The sequence below is a fragment of the Perna viridis genome, chromosome 6 (assembly GCF_037379345.1).
Source record: "Perna viridis isolate PV_CMFRI_1.1 ecotype Kerala chromosome 6, ASM3737934v1, whole genome shotgun sequence".
Taxonomy (NCBI): Eukaryota; Metazoa; Mollusca; class Bivalvia; order Mytilida; family Mytilidae; genus Perna; species Perna viridis.
The window spans coordinates 15,726,898-15,736,982 of record NC_142450.1 but is presented as its reverse complement, the minus strand read 5'-3'; the positions used below and the strand labels follow the sequence as shown (position 1 = coordinate 15,736,982).

The 10,085-nt window shown below is 32.8% G+C and overlaps 1 long non-coding RNA gene across 1 annotated transcript; it reads left to right on the top strand.

Moving 5' to 3' along the window:
- The first annotated feature begins 2,015 nt into the window (after nt 1–2,015).
- Nucleotides 2,016–3,642, top strand: LOC148613838 (uncharacterized). Its single transcript, XR_015923164.1, has 3 exons — nt 2,016–2,362; nt 2,679–2,769; nt 3,512–3,642. It is a non-coding gene; the product is annotated as an uncharacterized LOC148613838 (long non-coding RNA).
- The last annotated feature ends 6,443 nt before the right edge of the window (nt 3,643–10,085 follow it).

Below are 10,085 nucleotides of genomic sequence, written 5' to 3'. Positions count from 1 at the left end.
ACTTGCAATGTACACTCTTTGTGTTGTTAGTATATTGTTAATATCTACCATTAAAAGATAGGTCCTCTAGGTTTGAAAGTGTTATTTTTTGTCAATCTTACCAAGGAGTTAAAAATAGACTACTATCATGACTGTAAAAATCTATTGAGAATGTCGGGAGCTTCAAATAACGGATTTTCGGAGCTGCAATGTACGCTATTTTTTGTGATGTACAAAAAACGTAGTATAGTTTTAATGTTTATGATAACAGTGACGGTGAAGGGGGGAGTTGGTATCCCTCCATTTTATGGGAAAATTATAATTTTCATGTGTAAAATTGACATAAATGGCAAATAATGTCCTAGCACCCCCTTTTTTCTGAGGAAACCAAGTTTTCATCCCCCATCTTCAAAGTGTGTGTGGATCCGTCTGTGCCAGATCCTGAAGGGTTGAAAGTATTTTATGTATAGTGTTTGTAAATTACAGGTATTTTTGTGAACAATTTTGATGAAAAATGTTTTTACATATGCTAAGACCCCCTGCAGGTCCGGGTGTTAAAAGAATAGGCCTGCAGCAGCGCTAAGCTTGTCGTATAAGGCGACTAAATAGTGCTCAGAAACCTAGCCGGGGGCTAGGCGCTCTGCCCACAGAGCAACTGGGATGTGTGCCCCAGGTGGTGGAATGGGGTACCCCTGGCGTGTTTCATGCTGGGGTTGTCAGGCTATAATACGGAAAACCTGACCGCAAACCATAGTGGTGCACCGTGTTGGGAAAGATGCCACGTTCCTCGCACGTTAAAGAACCCTGCTGTGGTATTCGATAGGAGTAGGAACCTTTGCGCTCCGCCACAGGAGGCTAAATTGCCCGACCTTACCCATCCCCCCCTTTTTCCATTGACAATCAAAATTTGTCGACCCTATTGTCCTTGTGTCCCATCCTTTTTTTTATCATTTCATGTTCATTTTATCATCCATTTCATGTTCATCGTCTGAATATAGCTGAAATATTGCTGTTCGGACGTTAAACCCCAACAAACAAAAACAAAAAAAACAATACATATGCTAAGAGTTATCAAGTTGTTCTATATTTTATACACATTGTACTGTTAAATACATGTAAATCCATATACATCATGATTTGATTCCAGGAATTTAAAATGCAATCAATGTGTACATGTACATGAATAAACATACAAATATACATGTAGCAAACAATATGAAGTAGTTAAACTAGAAAATAAACATTCGAATCATGGAATTGTTAAATTAATATGATTTCAAAGCAGAAACATAAACTATGTCTGTTCCAAAAAGTAAGAATGAAAGGCAATATAATTAAAATTAGACTTTTTACTATGTCACATGAAGTAATGCGATAAAGAAAAAAGGGGGAGCAATTAAAATCTAATCTGAATTAGATTGGGATGAAATGAGCATAAAGAGTCCCCACTCCTTTCTGCTGAAATATTTTTTTAAATATGTTAAAAATGATTTGATTACATTTTGATTGTATTAGAAATTGCCCCGTTCTCAAATTTTCAATCATTATCATTGTGGCTGACCTGTGATTTAAATACCCTATATCACACCCCTAGACGCAGACTTATATAGCATACTGTATATCACACCCCTAGACCTATATCGCATATCCTCTATCACACCCTTAGACTTACATCGCATACACTAAATCACAAGCCTTGACGTATTTCGCGTACCCCTAGACCTTTAGTGCATACTGTACAAATGTATATCACACCTCTAGACCTATATTGCATACCTTATATCACACCCTACACAGAGCACACTTAAAGTATAATTAAAATATATGTTTTGATATACATGAAATGTATCTGATGCAGTATCAATCCTCGACGTATATCACCCCACCCGCGACCTAAGTGGGTTGACACAGGAGTTTTGTGTTGACACCTCATGTGATACATATTTTGGCATTTAATATTCAGTATGGAATATACATGTGTATTATATCCATGTACATGTACATGTAAGTAATAATTGATTATCAATATGGTTCTTTTTTAGTGCATTATTAATATATACATTTAGAATGCAGATCTTAAAGGTCAATACAGGATTTTCATGACACATTAAAGACAGTCAGTTAGGTTAGAATTTCTATGTCCATGAAAATGGATTGAAAATATGATGGATATCAAGCACCCAAAAGTAAACCTTTCCTAAGAACTGATTTTCAGGGTCATTCATACATGGACAATGTATTACGTAAATGAAGCTATACATAAGTTTGTTCATATACTTCCAATATACACAATGATTTAAAATTTTCAGAACCCAAGCACCCAAAAGTAAACCTTTCCTAAGAACTGATTTTCAGGATCATGCATGCATGTACAATGTATTAGGTAAGTGAAGCTATACATAAGTTTGTTCATATACTTCCAATGTACACAATGATTTAAAATTTTCAGAACTGGTGATAGGCCTACTGTAAACATTGCTAGTGTAGAACAGTTGTCAAATGTCTCAGCAAAATTTGCAGTTTACATCTGTATGTCTGTGAACAGGAAATTTCTACTGAAAACTACAAAAAAACATGTGCATGTACTCTAACTATGGTTACTGGCATATATGCAGTACAGTATTAATTAAAGATTTCATACATGAAATTATGATATTTGTAATATAATAATCCATGTATCACATTTATATACTTTACAGTGTGACATTAATTGCTCATAAATAAATCAACATACAGGGATGGATCCAGATATTTTGAAATGGGGGTCCAGACATCATTATAAATCATCAGGTAACTAGAAACCACACATGGGAGAAGCCCTAAAGCAATATTAGTAAACTTTCCAGTTTCTGCATTTAGAAGTTTTGCCTAGTACATGAAATGACTTTCATTTATTGTTTTAAACTCACCACTTCAATCCACTTTAATGATCTTCCTGGTTATGAGGGGATGTTGCTTTAACAATGACCACCTGTCAGTCAGGTGAAAAATAACCTATTTTACTCTTACTTATGTTACCTATTATTAACAGTTATTGAAATAAAGATGTGCGCGTGAAATACACTGTACTACATTTTTGTAAAGTTTGTTATGTTTTATTTAGGATAAATTTGAATTATTTTAGAGAAAGAAGTGTTTATTTTTTTCTTAATTAAGACAGCTGATAGAGATATTTTAAGAATAACATTTCAGAACACTAAATTATAATATATATTTATTGTATTAATTTTTTATAATGTAGGACAGAAATTATAATGTTACAGAAAATACTGTTTGCAAAATTTCAATCAACTTTACTGACTAGGTGCTGAAAGACCAGTAAAAACCTGGGACAATGATGACCACCCAACCTCTATTTTTGCCTGATTTTGCACACAAATAAATGTACAAGTAAGAATATTTCTCAAGAGGAGGTTTTTGTACTTCTATATGATGTAGCTAAAATACATGTATATATTCATGCATTTACATATTGTAGCATATTGCAATTTTCAAAGGCACTGTTATCATTTTTTCCTTAATTTCTTTTCAGTGATAATCCCTAGATGTAGCGAGAAGACAGCAAAAGCAAAATAGACTTTTTTGTCCTGGGACACTATTTAGGCATGAAACAAAGTTCATGATTCTCAAGTGCTGGTGCATGTCAACATATCTTAATAAAACCTATAAATATTAAGTCTGATTTCGTAGCACTTGTTTGTTGGCAAAACATAAGATTTACTTGTATTTTAATGTAATATATATTGGTGAAACAATCATGCAGACAAAAAAATGAAACTAATGCACATACATTATTGAAGGCAGACTGGTATAAAACACTCTGCTTAAGCGCAATAATGATTCATCAAAAAAGTAGTACTCATGGGGTATTGGGTTACTAGTAACCTTTCTGTTTTGGAAAGTAGAAGAGATGGATTTATGTTTAAAGTGCATTTGTTATAAAGAAAGACATCATATTTCCTGTATTCACTACATCTCTTTATCCTTGACTTTCCATCTTGATTGGAATCTTAAATTGTTAAAATATACGAGATACAAAAAAAGTTTTTTAGTTTAAAAATCTTTAAACTGCATAGTAGTTTTGATCACAAAAATTTGTATACTTGTTTGAATTGAAAAAAAAAAACATCCTAGAGAAAGGTAATTATTTACTGTAAAAAAGTGTATAGGGCCTAATCTAGACAACAATGACATGGACAAGCTTTAGTAAATTCTGTTTGAAAACTAACAATATTGACATATTTGTTCATTTAATCTATTACAAATTACTATCAAAGAGATCACAAACGAGACGTTTTTTGCTCATTGTCCCTTTAGATTAGGTCCTTGGTCAACCTAGCTCCCCTAGTCCACAGGATTCAGTTCCACTTTATGCATCTCCAACCAAAAATTTCAAAATGTGGATTTTTTTTCTTACTTTGAAAATTCATCTAATATTGATAGTCAGTGATTCACAGTGGACATCATAGTTTTTAAGAAATGCTGGTTTAGGTGTAAAGTGTCAAAAAATTTGAGGACAAAAAATTACACAGCCAGAAATACCAAAAAACAATAAAAGAAAAGATGATCCATAAATACATTAATAAGTAAGCAGTATTGATATGCATTTCATTAAAACAGATGGTTCTCTTTAAAATGACTTTTTTGATCGGTATATTTAGCTTGCAATTTGGTTACGTGAATATTGATGAGGTCTTCCTCGACTCAGTGCTTCAGTTTTGGTTTTTCCTTACTTTGGCTTTTGAATTATTGTTATAGTTTCTTTCATTATTATTTTGTGTTTGGTGAATTTTTGTTTTTGTTTTTGTTTGTTTTTTTTTTTTTTTTAATTATTACTTTTAACGCCAAACTTTAAGAAAATTGAAAAGGAAATATCGCACAATAACACTAAAACAACCTCGGTGAACACAAAACGAAACAAAATGTTACATAAATTAGCAACTGTAAACTAAAAAAAAAACGAACATCGCAAACCCTGTTCAGGTTCATCTGCAATGGTGGACATTTCTCCTTATTGTCATATTTTAAAATCACGATTTCTTTGCTTCTTGAAATTAATCTTGACTAAAGTAAATTAAATCCACAATGGCTGAAGCTCTTGAATTGATCCAAGGCGATGTTAATTAATGTATCAAAATAACATAATAATATCTAATTTGTACGTGTGTGTGGGTTTTTTTGGTTTTTTTTTTTTTTTTTGTTTTTTTTTGTTTTTGTTTTTTTTTTTTTTTGTACGTTAATGATAATGAAATATTGATGTTTGTTTTGTTTGTTGGGGTTTAACGTCCGAGCAGCAATATTTCAGCTATATTCAGACGATGAACACGAAATTGATGATAAAATGAACATGAAATGATGATGAAATGAAAAAGGGATGGGACACAAGGATAATGGGGTCGACATATTTTGATTGCCACTGGAAATGCATCAACTGTCACTATGCAGCGTTTTGGAGGCAGAAGTTTTATGTAATGTTTAACAACCAATGGAGCAGAATAAAAAACATATTAGAGTCCTATTAAAAAAGAGTTTAATCCTATTTTGCAATAAACCGGAGATAAATTTACAAGATAAACTTGAGAACAGTAAATTTTCGGACTTGATATATACACAGGACGTCACCTAAATATACAATAAGCATATTCCTCACATTTGTCATATTTTTATTACACAATAGTTATAAATATAATATTGAATCCTCAACTCTAATTTTAACATTACAATTGTTCAATCCCATTTTAAGATTTTTAGGATATAACCTTTAACAGGCTGTCCATGCAAACATGAGACAGATCCTATGATATGGTTGACCCACTGATGTTTTTTGTTCCAATGTATTGTTTATATCATATGTATGTCATAAAGTTAAACGATTTTTCGAAGCTGTAATGGATAGCTCTGAAAACGATTTTAAAGTTCCCAACCAAATTTTGCATAAAGATAAAGAGTTATCTCCATTTTTTCAATGCGCTTTATGTAATTCTTTTTTTCTCTTTAACAGTTGAAGTTAATCAAAAACCAACATTCAAAATTTTGAAAAAGTTGCATTTATAATATGAAATGGATAACGGTTTTTTTTCAAATAAAACAACATTAGTCATATGTAACCTATTGCCTGGTTTTTCCATATACACCCTCTGGATGTGTGCATGTACGTTTTGTGTGTTTTGATCAGGTTTGCGTTTTGTTTCGCGAATAATCAAATTAAGTTAACTTAAAAAAGAAATTAATAAAACAAACGTGTTTTCAACGATTTTGTGCAAATCAAGTTAATATATTTCCTACTCTAAACTCTTACATTTTGTTCTAAATTTATTTTATTGTGGTGTGTCATCACAGACTTCGTACCTATTCTTGTTAATGATAAACGATGTAGGTTACTTCATCCATGTATTATCTAGTCTGAGAAGAGATGAAACCATTGGTATAAATAATTAACTATATATTTCGTTCAAAAAGCATGTTTACATCCTATGTGAAGAACGAACACTATTTTGACGTCATACTAGTACTTTAAATATTAGCGGCTAGTAGGCAGTGGACAAGCTGAATACAACAGTTAAGATCTAAAAATCAGCATTTCTTTTTTTTTAAATTGTATGATAAAAAACAGTTACGTATTCTTCTGATGAGACCTTACTCCTTAAAATACGTGTACAGCATATCATGTATATATTAACCTAAACGACTGTCCATTGCAGAAGCTTGGGATATCTGTTCACATATCTCAGTCCTATGACCAACATTAAGTACGTTAATGGAAAGATATCTTAATTCATATCTTTTTATAACTGGGAGGTAAATGTTTTATTTTTCCAATAAAAATGTCAACGTCGCGTGGACGGCACGAGGTTCCAGGAGACTCGGGCAAATATGTTAAAAGCATGTCTCTATTTCATTACCGGTTCTCCTTATATCATTATAAATAAATGTCATAAAATTAGGATAGTCAGTCGTATGTCTAGATCGATATCGATTAAGTAGAAAAATGGTTGGGAAAGCTCCGTTGCGGTAGCCCTGATTCGCCTCGGTGGGCCTTCGTATTGAAATTTCCGACTTGGGTCGGGAAGCCTTCTCAGTGACGCCCCAGTCAAGTCGAGTGCGATATTTTTAACTCGTATCATAAGGCATCCGAAGCCAATAAGGGCGGGATGGTATTTATATAAGTTTGATATCTTGGAAGACTCTCGATTACTCACAAAGTAGACACAAGAACAGAATGCGTCAAAATTTTGTGAAAATCAAAACAGTACTCCGCATACGATGGAACAAAAACTTTGACGCTTTTGGCACGGTTCTTTTGACGATAAATTATCAAAAAATGTATTACAGTTTTCATTGTTTTCGAAATATTAGTAATTTATGAAATGGAATTCGTGTCGGCATTAGACTTTTTGGTCTATACATGTATGCATGTAACCTCTGTCTCTGTGACGAAGACTTTTTCAATAATGATCAATGCGGACTACAGAGCAGATAGGGAAAATAAACAACATGCACCGTAAGGGTAAGGTGTTATTTCTGGCTTTATTATTGCTCTTTTGTTAAAGGCAATATGGGTCGGTTTGAATTTGGACTGAGCATCTATAATCTACATTTGAAATTATGAAACATCTATACACAGTAGAAGGTGGGATGTAACAGTAATAAAAATTAGGGAAAGCATAACAATTTTTAATGCAGACAAAATAGCAGTAATTTGTGCTTAAAATTATGCTATGCTAGTACGAAAAAAAAAACATCGCTTACTGTTGTAGTCTATTTATGCAGTATGAAATCTTGATTTTAAACAAATTGAAAAACTTTGAAAATCGAACATTTTAATCATATATTTAATGCCACATAAAAAAATGCGTCTCTAATGAATCATGACACGTGACTTGCACGTGTTCAGGATCATATCGTGCTTGTCATATTTACTTATCTTGAGCGGTTCATTCTCATTAATGTTAACGGACAACAATAAATGACAGAGCGTGTTTTTGAAGTGTGGTAATAAGGCATAACCCCTAAGCAAACATGGCGGCTAACAAACGTCAAAATGATGAAGGATTTTCTTTATCAGATGACAACCTGCGATAAATTATGCCTGATAATTTGTATTCATTTGAAATTTGTGCTAATGAGGGAAATGTAATTCTATTTGCCTTCTATGGGCTTGATATCGGTTAATGCGGCAAATGCAATAATAAGGATTTAAGGAATGTTATGGGGGGGAATATTATTTTATAGAAATATATTAACTTGTGTTGTATGTATATAATTGTTTCATATATACTGCACAGTAATTTGCACAGTATGTCGATACATCATTGCTGCTTAGTATGTTAACATTTTCGTAACAAAAGTGAAAGCTAAAACGAAATTTGAAAAAGGTGAGTGCGTAAGGCAGGCGCCATTTCTAACATTTTTACCGCTCAGTTTTGAAAGGTAAATGGTCAAAGGTCACTTACCATGCTATGGTCAAACTAGGACAGTGTACTGCCTAACAGGTTGACCACAAAACCTTATTTCATATCAGAGAAAATTGGTATCAAATTTACTTTGATCATTGACAGGTTTTTTTTTCTTTTCTTTACTTGGCATAGGTAGTCAGTTTATTGTGGATATTTCATTTGCGGATTTTTATAATCTAAAATTAAATAAATTATTGAAAACTTTTTTTATTATTCAGTAAACACACCAGAAATAAACGAAAAAATTGTAATTTCGATGTTCCACAACACGAACTACACATTATGTACATTTTTTTTCTTAATAGAAGGATTTAAATATATATGTACCAAAATTGTAGTTCTTTAATAAAAAAAAGGGGGGAATGGACTACAATGAAACATGGCTAAACCGAACCTTCGAAAATCTGAAAGCCTGATCATACCAGACACGTTTTAAAGTCCTTACATCTTTTTTTTTGTTTTTTTGTTTTTTTTTGTTTTTTTTTGTTTTTTTTTTTTTTTTTTTTTGGGGGGGGGGTCCGAGTTGCTCATTCACTTGTAATTCTTTGAATGTATCATTTTTATTATTTTATGTTCTTTGTTGTGTGTCTGTTTTCCCTATCTGGTCTTTGTCCCTGGATAAAATTCTTTTGATTTCTGCTATCTTGGTTCCCTTGATTACTCTTACAAAGCCTTAGACGATATATTAAGATTTGTTTATTTTCAAAAAGGACTTCCGTTTTGTTGCACTTGTAAATAAACGTAACCATTTCAAAATGTATATAACGGCTAATTTAAGCGGGAATAACGTATAACAAACGAATAGTTTCCGAATGTCCGGTAGTAGACAATAGATACTACAAGTAAAATATTATGTGTTTTTCATTCAGGAAGGGTAATCAAGGAAAGAAAGTACAAGGACAAAGACCAGACAAGGAAAACAGACAAACACAACAAAGAATATAAAGTTACAAAAATACAAAGTAACAAAAGTAAATAAGCAGCTCGGACTCTACTAAAACCTGGGAGCATGGACCAGGTGCAGCGGTAAGGTGAGCGTCCTCTGCTTTTCTAAAAACACCCACTGAGTTGCTCAAGTTAGTCAAATCTGGGGTAGACGAAAGAGGATATGAAATTTATGACACGTTTGACAAACCATTTTGGTGTCAATGGATACACCGTAACGATTCACAAGTTCATGGTGACGACCATAAAATATCTGTTCTGATGACTTTAATCTTGCAGCAACATAACCCTGTTCCAGAAACATAATTGTAATAAGTCTAGCGCGATGCAAAAAATCTGTGTAGTAACGGCAAGCTCTGACATAACGTTTGAGTTGTGATATGAAAACTCCATACGCAGATGCTAGAGGGATGTTGACACATGAAAGGAAATTCGACATATCTGAATGAAAGGACATCACGTTTGTCGTAAGGTTTGGTCAATATCTTTCCACTACAATCGATCTCTAAGTGTATGTCAAGTTGTGATGCTGACTTCATAGCGTCTGCTGTATCCTTTATCTCAAGTTCATTCGGGTAGATGCGATGTATCAAATCCCCGAGTCTAGGATAATTAAACGATAATACGTCAACTATATAGCAGTAACTGAGGTTAAAGGATCCAGCAAAACGATGTCCTTTCTATCGGATCAGAAAAACTTGCATT